This window comes from Zonotrichia leucophrys, chromosome 9, assembly GCF_028769735.1.
Source record: "Zonotrichia leucophrys gambelii isolate GWCS_2022_RI chromosome 9, RI_Zleu_2.0, whole genome shotgun sequence".
NCBI lineage: Eukaryota > Metazoa > Chordata > Aves > Passeriformes > Passerellidae > Zonotrichia > Zonotrichia leucophrys.
In genome coordinates, this window is record NC_088179.1 from 9439018 (window position 1) to 9457732 (window position 18715).

Here is an 18715-nt window from a genome sequence, read left to right on the forward strand (position 1 = left end):
ATTAATTTTAGTGAAGCTACTGAAGTAAGGTACAACATGGAGAACAATATCAGAGCCTGATCATCAATTGTTATTTAAAAAGTGTTATTCTTTTATCCTTGTATTAAGGGAATACTTATTTAATGTTGGCTAAATTTCTGACTCTTACAGGAAATGTTGCATCTATTTCATAATTGACCTGACTTGTAAAGTTGTAAGTGAGTAGCTACTAAAAGACCAGAGAGACTATTTTGGAAAATGTGACTGGAAGCATATTTTCTTTGAGAAAAGGGGAATGGAAGACTCTAATCCAAATATAGTACAGAGAAAGAAAAAAAAAAAAAAAATCTGGGATATTTCAATGTTTTAATATGCTAAAACACAGGAAAGTATGCACACTGTGGCCTAAATTCCCATTACCTTTCTCATGCAAGAAACATTACTGAGTTCATAGGGACCAAATATTTTTGATCCTTTCATCTTTTTTTAATATCTTATTCACAGTTGCAGTGTCAGCAGGATTCACTTTAGCACTGGAGCTTTCAGATGGAACTTCTCAGTCTTTCAACATTTAAGCATTTATTTATCTAAATTTATGATTGTTTCTTTGCCAAGAGAGAAGCTCAGAAAGAGCATGGACTCCTCCAAACACACAGTAAACACTCAGCAAATGAAAAGGCTCCTGACACCATGTTTTGTTAAGAAATTTACAGCAGGCGACCTGCCCGTTTTCATGGTGGCAGCAACTGTATTATTCACTCCACGTAATGAATTGGGAGGTTATGCTAATCTGAAGAGGGAAGCTATCAATTGTGTATGTCCAGACCATCTCTCCCATTGATTTTGTAATTAATGATGAATGTACATTTTGGGAGGGAGAGATTGCTGAGGAGGGAACTTCACATGCAGAATAAAAATGTTACAGGAGCCTAATCAATTAGGTATGGCTGACAAATGGGTGAGGGATGACACAACAAAGCACTGTGCTTTAGCAGTGGTCACAGAGAAGATGTCACATGATATCTATATTAATCTTTCCACATGCTAAATGTGATCCCTGGCATCAGCAGGACCATGAAAAAACTATTTGGTATCTCAAAATCATGTGTCTTTGATGCTGACTTGAAATCTGCTTGCTTTGTTGACAGACAAAAACATTGTAATAATGCACGAGGTGCCCTGATCATTTGTAATTTGAAGCCTGGCAACAGGCTTAAAAGCCACTTAGACTATAATTTTAGGTAATAAATAGCACACTTGGACATGGGCTTCACCAGTCTTAAGTGTCAGGAAAGAAGGTGTACCCTTGGAAGTGGGCAGTACATGCTCTGTTGGATGCAGCCTGTGCAGAGGTTCATCCCTCCATCCCTAGCAAAGGCCTCCCAGCCTCTCACTGCAGCAGCAGCTGCCACAGGATGAAGTGACAATACATGTAACTCCACTTAAATATTCAGCTTCAGCTGCACTGTGACCTGTGCGTGGACAATAAATGCTGCAAGCTGTACCATTCCTTCCCAACAAAATCTAGAAGCCTGCTGCAAAACTGCAGTGTTTGATCCTCAAGTCTGACTCACAAACACCACCATTCCCCAGCTCATCTGTAATTATTGCTAAGAATGACAGAGGTGTACCAGGGCCATGCCTAGGACCATGTCCTCAGGGAACCATACCAGACAGCAAACAGCTCTACATCAGGTCTTCAGAAAGGTTCTTCTTACTTTTGGGTGAGCTGAAGGACTTACATTACTCTATGTGAAGATTTTTGTACATGTGGAACATGCAAAATTACATTTTATTTCCCTCTCTAAATGTCTTTGGAAATACAAGTCAAAACAAGGCTGACTTTGGAGTAAATAAGAAACATGTAGGTGAGAGATCTGTCAGTTCCTAATTCAGCAAGTGCTGCTTTTTTACAAAACAGCATTTCCTTCCCTGTAATGGTTCAGGAAATTCAGTTTTGTGACAAAAGCTCAAAAGCTAAGACATATTCTCTTCAAGGCACGACTGGCTTACTGAAAAGACTTTTGCCTCACTGCAAATTAAATTCAAGCTCAGCACACTGTAAAGTGGAGAAATCACTTATTTCAGCATAAATCAGGGTTAACTCACCTGATATCTATAGTATCCTAAAAATATCCATCCTCATGTAAATCACAGGGTCCTTCAGAGAACTTGCATTGAAGGTAAAACTGAAGGAGCTGCACAACAATCCTCTGCCACTGCACTGTGCACCTCTGTATGTCACAAGTACACCAGGAAGAGCCATCTCTCCAGGTTTGGTGCTGGGGAGGGTTTGGGTGGTTGGAGGGGGTGGTGTTTGAGATCATGGCCATATCAGCCATTCCCTGTGCCACACAGGGAGCAGAGCAGTGATGTGCACATAGCACCCCACAGGCCCTCACCAGTGAGCTCCTGCAGGAGCCCTCAGCTAGGAGACCAGATCTGTGGGAGCCCCAGCTTTGTTTCACTCACCTTCCAAGGTGCACAGGGATCATGACTGCTGCTCAGATATTGTTTACACACACCTTGGACCAAGAAGCTCTGTACAATTTATAACGACTACAACAAGCTGCAGGCACAACACAAAAATCTAGATTTCAGTAACTGGAAACATTAGGGACATTAGTAATATCTTCTAAAGAGAACTTGTGCTCCTTAGGGTTCCCCTCCACTACAGTGCAAAACAGGAGTAAGCCTTTTCAGCATAGTGCTGTACCCTCATTAACAATAAGCATGAAAAGGAGCTTTGCCACTCCATCACAGTTTAAGTTCTGGTCACACAGCCTCAGTTCAGTACAACACAACATATTATTCTACCTCCATGTTATCTCCATTTGGACACCAGCAATCTTTTCTAATTATAGGCAGGTAGATTCCTGAAATGGTGTTTCTCTCTCCTAGGAGAACATACAAAAGACATGTGTGGTTTTTTTGTCAGTAAAGATGGCTGGAAAGGTTATTCATTTTGGTATTTAAGAGTAGGTTTTCCAATGTGTAAAGGTCAAAGAGTAAGTTGTATTCACTTGAGGACTTGCATTGAGCTGTGTGTTTGTGGGCTGGAGCTGAATGGGAACTGAAATGTTTTGTGGTTTCCACTGTCCTAGTTCTGTAAAAAAGTTACTGGTTTCATTGGATACTGGTAGCTTCTGGAATGTGGGGTTTTTTTTTAGTTTTTCCAAGTACTTTGCTCGCATAGTAATACCCCTGTTTCCTAGCAGGTATTGCAAAGTGAGTTAGGGTGGGTACTAGGGCAGGGAGAGAAAGAGAGGATGCAAGCCCAAATTTCATACTAAAATTTAGGAGCCTGGAAGGCAGGAGATGGACCATTACAGGATCAAACTCTAGAAAAATCTTTGCCTGTTGTTCAAAAGTACAAAGCATAGAGTAGAGCAAAGACAGTTAAGATGATTTGTCTTTATTTGCATGAATGTCTCTCCTGTGAGATGGTATAACAACAGCTACAGGATTTTCCTAAAGGAAATAATAATCCAAATATCCAAATTCAACTTTATGGGGGAAGAAATCATAAAACAGACAAGATAAATACCATAATAAGAAAGAAGGAACTGTATTGATGCACCTTTTCACATGGAAATTTGGGGATGGGTGGAAGGAGTTCATAATTTCTTTTACAGTTTTATCCCTTAAGCCATTTCATAAACAAACTCCTATTTACAGTGCCCACCTTAGTTCTATCTCTGGAGAAAGTCTGTAAACCTTTATTTAAGTGTTTCATAAGAGCTCTGTGCTATTTCAGTTTCCTTAACTCCTTTATTAAGTTATTCAAATCCATTTTGATTTCTGAATTAAGCACAGGAGTGAACTTCGTGTTCACTTTCCCTACAACTGATTTCAGGTTTGGGATACATAGTCTGAGGTCCATTCTCCAGGGGGTCCCTGCACTTAAAAAAAGGAAACAAGCACATTTCAAAAAAAGGGCCAAGGCAACTCCAGATAATACATCATGGAGGTGAAGGAATTTGGGGGGTAAGGAAACTTTGGGAAGATGCTTGTAATGTTCCCTGTATTTGTCTTGTATGGTAACACATTATTGACATCCACTACAGCCATCTGACACCACCATTTAAAAAGAAAAACCAAAACCACAAGAATAGATTGGGCCTCTTCAAGACCTTTTAGCCTCTCCTTAACACCTCAAATATAAGTGTCAAATATTGTCCAGACATTATTTTATTGGTATTTTGAGACACTCTTTACTTTTCAGGACTGGGCACTTTTCCAAAAGCCACACTTCAACTTGTGGCTTGAATAGTGTTGTGAATTTCTATGGCTCATTTTATTTATAGTGTCAGAGAAAATTGTCGTAGTCACCTCTTCTGTCTCAAAAGCAGAACACCTTAAACTAGCCAAGAAATCAATGTTTCAAGTGACAGAATTCTTTTTAACGAAATATCTCAGTAATCTGTAATTTTCTTAACACAATGACAATCAGAACCTAATGGAAGTTCCCTCTGTCTTTTCTTAAGGAACACCTCCTCCAATAATGTGGTTTTTATCATGGCAGATATGTCTTCCCTCAAGACAGACATTTTGCAACTGGAGTGCCATAAGTCAAGTTGCCTTTTTTATTTTGTATAGCTTAATTATTTCTGTTGTTTGGTTTTTTTTCCTCCACTGGGTATGTTTGGACATTTTTCATTTCTGTCTTCAAAATGTAAGGAATCACACTTAGAAATTCAAATAATTTCATTCTACTTGATTGTGGGGTTTTGTAATTCAAGTGTCCATTTTTTTTTCAAAACATTTCTCAACACACTCCATAAAAACCAGCATCTCTTACCATAAACCTTCTCTTGTTTCTATCTATGGACTTTACATTGATAAAACAACTAAAATTGATGAGGTTGAGATTTTAAACCAGTAAAAATGAAGAATTTAACAAACATGAATTCTGTATTAGCTGGTCCAAAATACCTAATCTACCCAAATCTTCCAAACTGATTTAATGATGAACTAGAACATAACAGCAGTATTTTTCATGTTATTTCACCCCAAGTTAACATTCTGGATTCTAAAACAAGTTTTAATTTGTTGCTAATGCACAGCCACATCACGGCTGGTTTCTCTGAGCCCCAAGAGCAGCACTGCTCCCATCACTGCCTGCACAGGTCCTGCACCATTGGTACAGTTTACACACTGTCCTTCCTTTGGATTTGTGCTTTAAAAGTACAAATTTACTAAGGTACATTTTCATTCTGCAATAGCAGTATATTGCTGTAAATTAGGAATGAGCAATCAGAGCTCATCTTCCTATGGCTTTGTACAACTTATTTTGTAATATAATTTCTGCAAAAGCCATATTTTTATCCTGCTTTGGTCTATCTATGAAATATGAGAAATAAATTCACAATGAAGGAAATACTATCACAGTTTCTAATAGCTTTTCCTCATGGGCAATATGAAAGACTTTTTTATTTGTTCTGGGTATCTAACAAGACTCTGGGTCTCTCAGGTCTGTCAGCTTACACCTACTTGCTGCAGCTTTGCCCCATATAGCAGAGGTGTGTCATTTTTAGAGCATAGTTTAAAATTGTGCTTTTTCTGGCAAGGCAGATTTGGTCAGTTAAGGACCAGGTGATCATCTGCTGCCTAAACAACATTATCTATCACAGCATGCAATGATGGGAAAGAAAGAAAAGTGTCTCATTACCCCCCAGCCATTCACACACAGCCCAAACCTCTCCTGACACCAGCAAGGCACAAGACAAGTGTTGTTAAAATATTGAGAGCCACAGTGGATTACATCAAATGCCCACTGAGTCCAGGTTTAATCCCCAGCAGGGTTTCCAAGGAGCTGAGCTGGGAAAAGCAGGAAGAGGGCATGTATGTATGGCAGTTCACACAGGTTGACCCAGAACAACTATTTTTAGCTGCAGGGATTTTCTGACTGGTTTCAAAGTTCTGCAATGTAATAGTTACCTGATTTTTCATCCAGAGGGTTGTGCAGTCTCTCCTTGAATCCATGTAAAGTTAGAGCAGCCCCCACATCCTTTGAAAAAAGGTACACATCTATTGCCTGCTGCAGGAAGAAACCATAACATTTTTTCTTAGTTTCCCTTAACGTTCTTTGGCACAGGACTTCATGGAAAGCCTTTCAGAAATACAAGTGTAACAAGCAGCTCACCCTTATTCACTTTCTTATTGACCTCTTCAAAGACCTCTGATAGATTTGCAAAGCACAGTTCATGTTCCATCAAAGTCTGCCCTGGTATGAAGAGTTTTCCTTTTCATTTTAGTCATAACCAGACAACAGTCAATAGATAACAACCAGACTAAACGTAAGTGGAAACCTCTCTGCTTAACAGATTGGGCTTATTTTAACCAAGGCAACATTGGGCCACTGAAGTGCCAGCTGCTGGTGAGTTTCTTCGGAGTCTGATTTGCTCACTGGGGACCCTGAGAGCCACTGCTCACTGTGTGACAGTGACTGCCATTGGAAATGAGAGCAAGGGGGCTGAAAAAGGCCTAAAGAGGGTTAGAAGCTCATTAGCAGCCCCTAATTCTTTAAGTTTCCTTAGAAATTTCATCCAAACTAGTTATTGATAGGAGATACTAAATTAGGATCCCACTGACAGAGAGGACTGGGGAGTGCTGAATTTCCTGTATCCATCATATCCTTGTTTCAGGGAGATGTCACATCCTGCTGCTCAGGACAAGCATACCAGCCAGGGAAAAATGACAGAACAACCCATAATTCTGTTTTTCAGAGAATTTTTGCCACTGTCTTCTCTGTAGGTTCTGTAAATGTCCAGCTATGACAGCAGAAAAGAAAACTATCTACAGCCTTCATAGCTGCCAAAGCTCTCAGTCACACTTGGGCACTTCTGTATATTCCTTTCTCTATGCAGAATTAAATGCCAAAAAAAATTAGCTTTCTCTAGCCCCTCCCCCTACCCACCATGCAATAAGCTGCATGTAATAACATAATATATAACATATATTTATTATTATTTTATAATAAATAACAATTTATAATAATATGGAAGGAAATAGATGCAAAAGTGTTGAGTGAAACAGGAGAACAGATTTTGCAGAACTGGAGCTTGGTGAACAGGAATGTGATCTCTGTTCTGAGAACATAACCATTAAATAAGAAAAATACTTCCAGGAATAAGGCAGAGGCTGTGCTGGTATCAATCATGTTGCTGTGGAGCACAGGTACAATGCAAAGAGCACTGCAGAGAGCAGTAAACAGATGGGCTGCCACTCCACCACGTGCTTTACTGAGTATTTGGACACTTGTATTAACAAAATATAAAAGGAGAATAAAAGGTTTTTTGCTCTATTGTTTTCTAATGTAAATACCTTTTATAGAACATGAGTTTGTCTCTCTTTGCCCTTCTGTTTAAAGGGAGAAATATTAAATTATAGATTCTGAAAAGGAATAAACAAAGAGTATGAAAGCAAATGTGGCTAAGTACCCCAATTTTCCAAGATTTAATTATTATCAGTAAATAGCTCCCTTTTAAGAGTAGCCCTAATTAGCTATTAACAACAGTAGCTACCAATTTCAAGGCAATTAATATTTTAAAATAATGAGATGGCTAATACATTAGAGCATACAGTAAGCAGAAGTCTTGCTAATTATATATATTATTCTCCCTACTTTACTTAATGAAGGTGTCAGGCTTGTAGATTAATTCATTCTTGTTCTGGTTTATATTTTTTTTAATCAGTGTAACTAATCCTCCTACACACTATTGTGGCATTAAAGCAGAAAGATGTGGATGGAGTAGTGAAAGAAGCACAAAAAAGAACATTAAAATGAAGATTTAGTTTCAAGTTTCAGAAGCAGTTGCCCAAAGTAAAGAATTAGGATGTGGGAAATTAGAGAGAAAAGGCAGAAGCCTGAGTCAACACTTATTTAACACCTTCTACGTAATGCTGAAAACATAAACCTCTTCACAGAGGTAATCACACCCAGATCAGTTTGATTTTCAGAACATAGCAATTCTTCTGACAAAGATATTACCTAGCTTAAATAACTGCTTTTCCTCTTTTCTCCAATGCAGAGGCAGGAGGGTGCCTTGGATAAATGGAGATTTCTTCCAAATTGAGAGCTAATCTTCAGGAAAGAATAGCAATGAATGATTTGTTTACAGTGAAAATCTTCTTTTGTATAGTATGTAACTATGTTTCACTCTCAAATATTTGTGTGTCTTTATGCTCCTCACCTGCTTGCTGCTCTGACTGCACAAGAGAATTGCCTTGGACAAAACCTGAAATAGACAAGTTTTCCTGTGCTATGTACCAGAAACACTCTACATTTTTACCTCTAGTATCTAGAAACAATTCCGAACTCCCTGGGAAAATGATGCCTGCTTTGAAGAGAGGGAAGTGGAGAAAGCCCTTCCTTTGGTGTACCCATGGAGAGACAGGGCACTACTGTGTCCCAAGCTCAGCCCTGCACACCCAATGCACTCACACCATCACCCAGCCCCACAGACACAGCCCAGGGCCCCTGCCCAGCTCTGAGAACAGCCTTCTCCAGTTTCTCAATGAATCCCAAGCACTACTGACTGGCTAAAATATTTTTACACTTTGAGGAAATGTAAGGCCAACCTCCACTTAATTACCCTACTGCATCTCCTACATGTGTGAAATCCTCTTTAGGACCCAATAGGAGCTGTTAGCAAACAGGGCAAAACCAGAAGAGAAACTCTTTCAGTGCGGCAAGTGTCGGTCAAGCATCAGACCAAGGTTGTGTTTTAACTGGGAGCTTGCTGGTAGCTTCTGTACCATATGATAAAAGTCACCTGTACTATGGGATATAAAATGAAGCCTTAACACCAACAATGCCTCATTAGATTTGTGTACTTGAGACACAAAGCAGCACAGAAAATGCTGATGTCTGTTAAATAAGTAAACATTTGTAGACAGAAGTCAAAAGACATGTAAGCTCATCCCAAAAAGCAGCACACCCCTCAATTAAGCATAGAACAGCAAGTATGGGATCCCAGGTAAGCACACAGCAATAGCTCACACACTCACAGCTATTAAATTGTACACACTCACTGTCTTTTGTCCTGGATCCCACCCATCAGACACTCACAGCATCTCTGGGCCCTGTGTTTGCACCACATTTAGGAGGAAGCATTCTTTTTCCAACTGAGACTTGTCAAATTACTGTTCTACCACTCGTGTTTTTCACATTGTAACTGTGAAAATGGATGTTGGCTCTTGGGAAACAAGACTCAGGCAGGGCCATATGAGGCAGGTTAATAATACGTGAATACATCATGTGTATCCCAACTCTCTGAACATTATTTCATAGTTTTGTTTCTGTGGTTGCCAGTGCACATAGATACAACCTCTTGAAGTTCTCTCACTTTTGAGAAAACTTTGTGCACTCAGGTCTTGAGTTGTTCAAAGTATTTTTTCCTGTAATGCTATGTAGCAGATGACCAATTATTTTTCTCATCAGAAATATAAGGGATAGTAAATAATATTGTAAAAGGCATTTAAAAGGAATATTTACTAGCAAATTCCCTTCTAGCTTCTGTAACAGTTTCTCTTGAGTATTAATTTGTCTAAGATCTTTTTCTTATTTCAAGTCACTGGAGTAGACAAGACTAATGTGAGACATTTAACATACACATCTACTTATCAAAAAATAAATATATTACCAGTTTGTTGGAACCTTTGGCAGCACATACCCTGCAGCAGAGATAAAGACTAACCTTGGCCCATGGATCGTGTGATAGCTCAACAAACCATTGCTTTGTGCTTTATCTATCTTTGGTACCCACACATGGTTCCTTAGCTTCAAGCCAGTTCCCTAACTTTTCAACCATTACAGAAAATAAATTTTAAAACCGCAATATAGAGTTCAGGCAATTCAGGGTTCAATGGCCATTGAGTAAGTGAGCAGCAGCTTCCTCAAGTTAAAAAAACCCCTTTAATATTCAGTCTCATTAGGGTCCTTTGAGGGCTGCTGTGACAATGGGAAAGGGGATAAAAGTGCTCAGATATACAACTGAAGATTTATTACATACACACACTTATGTATAGGATATCAGTCTGTCTCTACATCCTACTCTCACCCAGAATGAGCAGGAATCCAGTGAAGATGACAAAAGATGGATAAAATGATGATGTCTCTCATCACTTGGCAAATGCTCATTATGGAGCTGCCAGTAGAGAACAGAGACTCATTCCCACACCAGCCTCAAGGACTGACATGGGGCAGTGAGCTATTACCAGCTTCTCTTTAAGCAAAACCTGAGAAAAGGATTTCATTCTTCTACCCCTGAGTAAAAGGCACCAGGGCAGGAACAAAGACTTTCTTGTGGGCACAGAGGGCTCTTCTCAAACCACGCAGAGGAAACGTCAGGTTTGGGGTTGCCAAGTACCTGATTTCAGGGTTCATTCTGTTACTGCATAGAAATGTCTCTGGTGTGTGTTTGGCACGACATGTTATCCTAGACTGATCATATGTTCACAGATTGTGGAGAGTGTGTGAAAGCCTTTTTTGCTGTAGTTATTGGGCGAAGTCACGTCTGTTACCTGGTACTCATGCAGAGAAATCTGTAATCTGGGAACAGATGGTCGGAGTGAGTGAGAGAAAGAGAGACAGAGAGAGACGCTGTCTGGAAGATTGCAGAGTTTTTCACTCAGAGGAGATGAAAGAGGAATGAACAAACCCACCACAGCATGCCAAAATCATGAAAATATAGAAGAATGTCAGTCCTGAAGGTCATTCCCTTAGAATTTACCAACTGTCTCTGTACCATATGTGCATATCAACACACCAAAGAGAGCCCACCATCCTATTGCACAGAGCTGGAAGTGGCTTACACAGCCAAAAATTGTGGAATCATAGACCTCCCATTTAGAAAAGTGACACACTGTAGTCTAAGCATACAGTCTGAGCAGAATCTGAAAAAATGTACAGCAACTCCTGCTCTGGATTCATTGCAAAATTTGGTTGCAGTAGGCCAGAACTGAAAAATTCACATCCTAGTCTTCAAGCACTTCCTTGGTGGGATATGTTTGGATCTTTCTCAGCAATGTGAGGGGTGTAGTCCAAGCCTGGCTTTGGAATCCAAGTGCCTCTGGAACTGGTGACACCTGCCATCAGAACAAGTCCATCCTTCCCAAACAGTTACATGAAACTGACTATTGCTACCAAAAGGCAGCATTGCATTACTCCCAAATAAAATTAATTGGATCTAACCTGTCTCAAAATCTTACTCAGTCTTCTGGACAGAGGGGTTTTGGTAATCAGCAACCTATGCAAAGGTACTGGGTGCTGCCCTGCTCATGGAGTACCCACCTTGCTGGTCTGAGAACCTGCATCTCCAGGTGGGATTTCTGATGGCCTGAGGTGCTGTAGTTCTCCCAGGGACAGGAGCACATCCAGCCAACACAGGCACGCATCACACTGTAGCTGTGACAGCACACAAGCTGATAAGGTGAGAAAGCCCTGGCTGAGGGACTAAGAGTCCCACTTTAGCAGAATCCCAGTGATCCCTGTGTGCCCAGGCAGTTTAGTGCATCTCTGTTCCATCCCCACAACTGCCATCCCATCGTTAGCCACAGAGGACACACACCCTAAAAAACAGACCTCAAGTGAAAAGCCGTGACCACACCAAGCCCCTTGTTCCCAAGGACATTGCTCAGGACATTTCAGCCAGAACGCAAATGAAAAATCTCCTGAATGGGAAGGCAGGACCCCAGAGATGCAGTGACAGCACAGCCACAGCTCCTTGGCATGGCAGGGCCGTGTGGAGCAGGGCAGGAAGGGCAGCAAAGGGATCCGCCAGCGACGTTTTGCTCCCAGAATGACACTGTGCAACAGGTATTCAGGCAAAGAAGGACCTATTGACAAAATCCTCCAGGCCTGTGAATTGCACACTGCAGGGACTCTCAGCGTGGGCCATTCTCAATGCTGCATGAACCACTCAATGAAATCAGTGGTATTTTCTTCACATAAAACTGATTTGAAAAGATAGTCAAGCCCTAATCGAGCAGGATGGTTTCACCAGAAAGGTGAGGAGGTGCAATCTCACCAAATGATTGTTGGAATGAGTCTGAACTTATAGCCCTTTCAGCCTACAGCCAAAATCAGATGAAGCTGATTTTAAGAACACTTCAGTTTTTAGCCAGCTCAAGATTTTACATTTGGGTGCTATCCAGTACTTCAATTTTTCACAAGAAATCAACATTGTCAGCTATAGACAAGCAGACCTGTATTTTACTATTTATTCTTCCAGCAATGTGTCAGTCAATTTGCAGAACTAATTTCCAAATAGGACCAAATATTTCTTGCCTCTCAATGAAAATTAGTGACTTCAGCAGAACATTCAAAGGCAAAATTCCTCTTCCCTCTTCTCTTTCTGTCCTGGCGAATGGCAGCAGAGGCAGAGCAGAATAACAAGATCCAGAATTAAACATGTTGCCAATGGAGTGAAAAAATCCATTCTTTGACAGTAACAAAGTGAGCTATCATACCTCATGCCTAAACTACAGAAGAAGACAACATCCTTTTGGTCAGTCTCAGTTATTAAAAGTATTTGCTTCAAGCCAGAAAAAGCTGGCTAAGGCACTCTGGAATAGCATAAAGCATCTTACAGGAGAAATGAAATACAATATCTCATTGTGCAATACAAAACAAAGACTTTGACTACAGCTTTATCTATTTGCCAATTCAATTATGCAGATGGTGATCCTGCAAACATGCAAAAAGGGCAAATATCAACTTAAAAGCCCAGAACAAGCATCTTTGCTCTTCTCTCACTTGCAATTTTTTACCCTTCTGAGGCAGGATGAATTCATATTGCATGGGTATTACAAAGGCTGGGTACCTTTCTTTTCCTTCTCCGTAGTTGTAGAAGTTGTTTCTTCTCCTAGTTCTGTCTTTAAGGAAGATGTTTCCTAGAGTCTAGAAGGCTATTAAGGGTACAGGGAAGATTTTTTTTACACATAGCCAAGTAGTTTTACACAGATGCAGATCTCTTGCAAGAAGTTTAAAACCCTGCACAACCTCACTGAATACAGCACGTGGTGCCCAGTGTAAAAGAATCTCTTTGTTGTCTTCTGCCTGGGAGAACGGAGATTCTGAAGCTTCACAGAAGCTGCAGCTTTCAGAAAATGAGAAAATTACTTTGAGTTTACATCTTAAGGGTATTTACATACTGCTGCAGTGTCTTCCACTATTCCCTAAACTCTTTAGGCCCTTGGTTCAGACAACTGACTGATGTTCACCCTCCACCTGCAAGCAATGGGTGTCTGCAAAGAGAAACCAGTCACACGACAGAACAATGCAGAGAAAGGGTTGATTCAGAAGCACTGCAATGTTCTGGATATTTTGTTGTTAATTAGGCAGTGGGATTGCAGCCATCTGAGTATTGCACACTCAGAAATGAAACAACAACAAGCTCTAATAAACAAAGCTCTAAATAAACAAAAAGCACAAGGAAGCAGAAGAGCCATTCTCAGCTAAAGCTGAGCAGCAAGGTCCAATGCGTGTTGGGATGAGCAGATGACTTGGATCCAGGAAAAGAACCTAGAGAGAAAGCACAAAAGGACCTCACAATAAGTCTTTATATGCTATTTCAATTTGACAGACACTTGTCCTGCAGCCTGAGTAAAAGCCATGAAGAGTGGACATGACTGTGTCACCAAGATGTGACAGGAGTCCTTAAGCAATACACAGGACCGAGGGAATGAGGACAGCCCTCCAAGCAGCCTGCAGGCGCAAACACAAGCACAGGCCGAGGCCAGGCATGGTCTGTGCCACTTGCAAAGAGTTTGTACCTGCCAGCACAGACACAGGGCCAGGGGACAGCTCTGCTACAGAACAGATGAATGTGCTATCAGCCTGAAAGCAGATGGGACATTTAATATTTTTAAGTTGGCCACTGGTACAAAAGCCAACAGGCTTCAATTATGTGAATGAAAAAAACTAGGAGTAGATACAAAAAAGGCAGACTTTTTATGGTGTGGCTTAGATCTATCCTCCATCCTGACACGGAAACTAAAGGCATCTCATAATCTGAAACCACTGTTGTGAGGCAGGTGGAACATATTTTGGAATAGCATGAGGATTGAAAAATAGCCTGGGAAGTCCACCATAGGATCACAGAAATTTAGTGGGATTACAAGATGGAGTTGAATGAGCTCAAACTGCAGTAGGGACTGTGTTGCATATAGGTAAAACCTTATAAAATAAGGGTCTTGTTATCCTTGTAATATCATGGCTATAGTTCCCTTCACACCAAATCTTCTGATGTGCAAGTAGCACAAAGGCAATTCTTCTAAGGGTATACAGTAGTACAACAAAACATGGTGTACATAGAGGCCAAAAAAATACAAATAAAACTCTTAGTACTTTCACAGCCCCTAAGCTAAAATACAACTTAGTAGATATAAATTGTGCAGGAATTAATAGACCACACCTGAGTAACCTCTCAGACACTACATGATTTTGTCTGCCAGAGCAACTTTGGTAGTGATTCTGATAGATAGCAATGAAGCAATAACAACAGCAACAGAAGCTCTTCATCTGTGGTGCCAGTTCAGCACACACAAACATCCTGCAAGAACAGACACACTTGTTGAGATCAATAGTCATTGTTTATAAGTTACTTGGCTCTGAGTATGCCAGCTCTTGGAAAGGTCCTGGTGAGCCTGGAATCTGTAAATGGTTTTTTTATTGGTGCTGATGATAGGGATGAGCTCAATTACATAAGTTGGAATTGCTTTTAATATTATTCAAGGGGAATGTTTCCAAAGAGCCCAGTGTTGCAAAAGCCAACAGTAATTTATGCCTCTTCCAAAAAATTTGCCATTTCAGGGAACTCCAAGCTGCCTCTGTTCAAAGTGCAACCATTTCTTTTAAGAGAAAAGAACTTGTGTTCAGTGTTGAGCAACATCTAGAGTTCCCAAACGTGCTCAGCACCTTACAAGTTCAAGCCCTAAGCAGATTTTTTGGACACACTCGGAAGTTAACAATAAGACCAAAGAACCAAACTTCTGCCCAGATTTCATTTAATGTGTTTGCACTGAAAGCCACACTAAATCCATCAACAGAACAATTTCTTTCTTTACTGTACCCTCTTTTTTCAATGGTACAAGCTCCTCAGAGGCCCAGCCACAAAACAAGTGTTCTGGTTGCTGTATAAACAGGGGACACTGTGGCCATCCCAGCTAAAACAAATATTTTGTAAACACCTCCAAGATCATCATAAGCAAACAGGTGATCACAGATCCATGTCTTCAGCAGTCACACACTGCTGAGTTAAAGGGGAAAGTGCCATGAGTAGCTGCTGGATTTCATGGGGTGCTACAAGGGGTTTCAAACCTTTATGGAACAAGTAAAGGCCTATACTTTTTACCTAAATTAATGTAATTTAAGTCAATATAATCCATAAGAGATTTAATTCTCCATGCTGCTGTGGAAAAACTTCAAGTACAAATACACATTTTAGCAACAGGAATTGCCTCATACTTAGCAAAAGCCACCATTTGTAACAGTTTGAACAAATATGCATTTCTCAAATTTCATGATTTTACATATTCCCAAAAGATGACCATAATAATCTCTTACTCAGACATGATCCATTACTCCCCAGATTACAACTGTTCTTATCAATAGTGCATGGTACCTGTTTACTGGAACATGCCAAACTGATCATGATAATTTATCTAATGTGTAAGGTCTGAACTGCTCAAGAATATATTTATCAAAGTCAGACTTACTTAAAAACAAAGGCAATTTTCTTACCTGCTACACTGTTCCCCCTGGTGCTATTCCTGTTCCATGAGTATTGTGAAATTGCTTCTGCTACAGCCAGGACAGCTCACCACTTGCCTTGGTGAAAAGTATGCCACAGACATAATCTCTAAAGTCACACCTCAGAATCTTCTACTTACGAACAGCGCCAGCTTCTCCCCTAGGCCAAAGTTTTGGGGGTTTCCATTTATGGGTTAAGTTTTATTCCCATCCCCTTTCTGAAAGCTCTCAAAGGCACACCTTAAAATGCAGTGGGTGAAGAGACCTGCCTGTTCATGTCTCAGGGCAGAAAAGAACATCTCCTGCTCACAGCCCAAAAGGATGGTCTCATGCTTGGTTGCCACACTGCACAGCAGCAGTACAAGTGAGTACCAGCAGGGCTGAATTCAGAGGGCCTGTGAAAGCAATCCCATGTGGGGCAGCATTTGAAAAGTTGAGAGGCATATGGACAAAGCCATTTAGGACACAGTTAAGCACATTGAGTCTTTGTAGGAATATTCCTCTGACTTTATTTGTACTCATAAAATTGCCACGAGTGTCTTTGATCCTAGAAACCTCTTATCTGTAGCCAATCTAACAGTGTGACATCTCGTTTATCTCCACCCCCTTTACATTCCCATGCAAAGGGAGTGGGATTCCTCTTGTGCCCAGAGGAGAGCTCTTGAGACCTGGGGTAATTCAGTGTCTGAGCACACCCAGCCCATGACATCCCCACAGTGCCAGCAAGTGCCATGGCTCTGAAAAGAGGTGTTTAACCCAAGGGATGTGACCTGCCACAGTCACTCGGTATTCTTGCAGAGGTTGGCTCCCATTCAAAGCATGACAATCTCTACCCACAAGTGACTCAGCCCAAAGAAAGGAAGAGTTTTTATAACCCAAATGGTGCCAGGATTGCACAGAAGGCTCCAACTAATTCTTTGTTATGATTATTTTATTTCTATAGCTCAATAATGCCCGCTGTGGGAATACACAGAGACCCATTATTAGTTCCCCTACACTACCAAGAGTCAAAGAAGCAAACTGTCAGTGCAACATGAACTGGCATAACTGCTAACTGTACTAACATGACAATAATTTTATACCCAGATAGCACGTCAAAGGTCCAGCCAAGACTGAAGCCCTGTCAGCCTGGCATTATACAAACATCACCAGAGACAATCCTTGTCCAGGCAAGCTTACAAACCAAACAGACAAAACAGGCTATGTGTAATAGGGAAAACAAAACCACAGGGGAATTAAATGTCTGGCCAAGGGTTACACCAGCCAGTCAATGGCAAAGACAGAAATGGAATCCAAGTTTCTTAGTCTACTACTTGTGGCAATGGGAACTCTGTGGCCCATCAAGAGCCTGATTAGTCCACAGTATTTGGCAAGACCTACTACAAGTTCTTCATTAATATTTAGAGACATCATTTGTTCTCTCTTCTATTTTGCTTGCTTTCTTTCTCCTCAAAATAGAAACTTTTTCTTTGGAGGAAACTGGAAGGAGCTCCTTTGTGTGAATGGGGGAAGTAATGACTGCCACGAGATGCAGCAGATGGATAAATAACTCCCCCCAAAGCAATAAAGAAAAACTTCTTTATTGCAAAATATTATTCCTCTCAATGTTCATAATTGTAACTGTCAGTTACCAAAATTAGGATGGAAGCTACTGTATTTTTAATTGCATACTGAAAGTGTGTAGAGCTAAACAGTGCCTATTAGTCCACTCAAACAGATATTATCTAAGTCAATACATAGTTTTGAAAACAAGAGCCCATATTTAGACTCCAGATTTCTTTTTTTAGGTACTTGCTTGATTCCCAGGTGGTGGCTTAGGGTAGGGAGGACCATGGATAATGAGCATCGATTTTCCAGCTGAACATTAAACTCCTAGGTTAGAGCCCACCCACATGTACACAAGTCCCATTAGGGGCCCATATGTGGGCTTTGAAAAGCACTCACCATCCATTTAACTCTTTCTCTCTTCCCACTCGGCTTCTGTAACTTGAGGTTTCAGACCAGCACTGAGCCCTTCTGCAATCACACCTGAAAGGGATTGCTAAATGACACAGAAGCAACAACATGAGCTCTATATCCTGTTACTACTTAAGAAAATGTCAAATCTCACAGTACTGCCTTCAATTATCGTGCACATTTCCCAATTAATATCTGACAAGTATTTCCTTTATTTACAGCTAATTTCTTGAATAAACCCCTTTGCATTACACAGGGATTGAAAAATCAGCCCCTTTCCCCTATATTCTATTAAGTATGTTAGAAAAACCTTCTACATCATCTGGTTTCCAGTCATTTACGGTAAATGAGATTTGAATTTCAGACTCTGGAGTGCAGCCATTTAGGATATGCAGTTTTGGAAAACATTTTCCACAATGAAATCTGCAATGATTTGAAGGTACTTCACATTAACCTAAAGCAATTTATTAGTGCAAAACCCTCTAAACTACTGACATATCTGGTCAAATTAAAACATGATAAATCTGATGCTGGGATTATAGTTATTATGCTGTGGTGAGAACTACATTTGGAGAAGATGTTGTTTTTCATAGCAGCAATGTTCCTTACAGGGCAAAAATGAAATTACAAATGCTTTCAAAAGAAAGATGTGCCAGCTCAATGCATAGCTTTTGTGCAGTACAGGGCTGAGATTTGGAGTAAAATTTTTTGTGTGGAAAAACACAACAAGAAATGTCAATGAGATATCTTGGAAAAGAACTAACAGAACATGATTTGCAGAATTGGGTCCTTTTAAGCTGAAAGTATAAGTGATACTTCTACAGCTGTATCTTCATAAGCCAAAATCTCCATGAAGGAATATCACATTCTATCTTTTGTAGAGAGGAGTCCAGAAATACCATTAGTCTGTAAAAATTGAGATATCTGTGATTTGTGCAGCCAACAGCTTCCTGCTACCCAAAACAAAAAAGTTACATGTGCCAGATGATGCAAGGAATTCAAGCTACTGCAAATTGGCTGAGC

General features: G+C 40.4%; 1 long non-coding RNA gene across 1 annotated transcript in view; it reads right to left on the reverse strand.

The window, feature by feature from the left end:
* Positions 1-17679: 17679 nt before the first annotated feature.
* LOC135451910 (uncharacterized) overlaps positions 17680-18715 on the reverse strand; it is a 113537-nt gene continuing 112501 nt past the window's right edge. The window contains exon 6 of the long non-coding RNA XR_010441474.1: positions 17680-17777. This is a non-coding gene — a long non-coding RNA (uncharacterized LOC135451910). The remainder of the gene's footprint in view (positions 17778-18715) is intronic.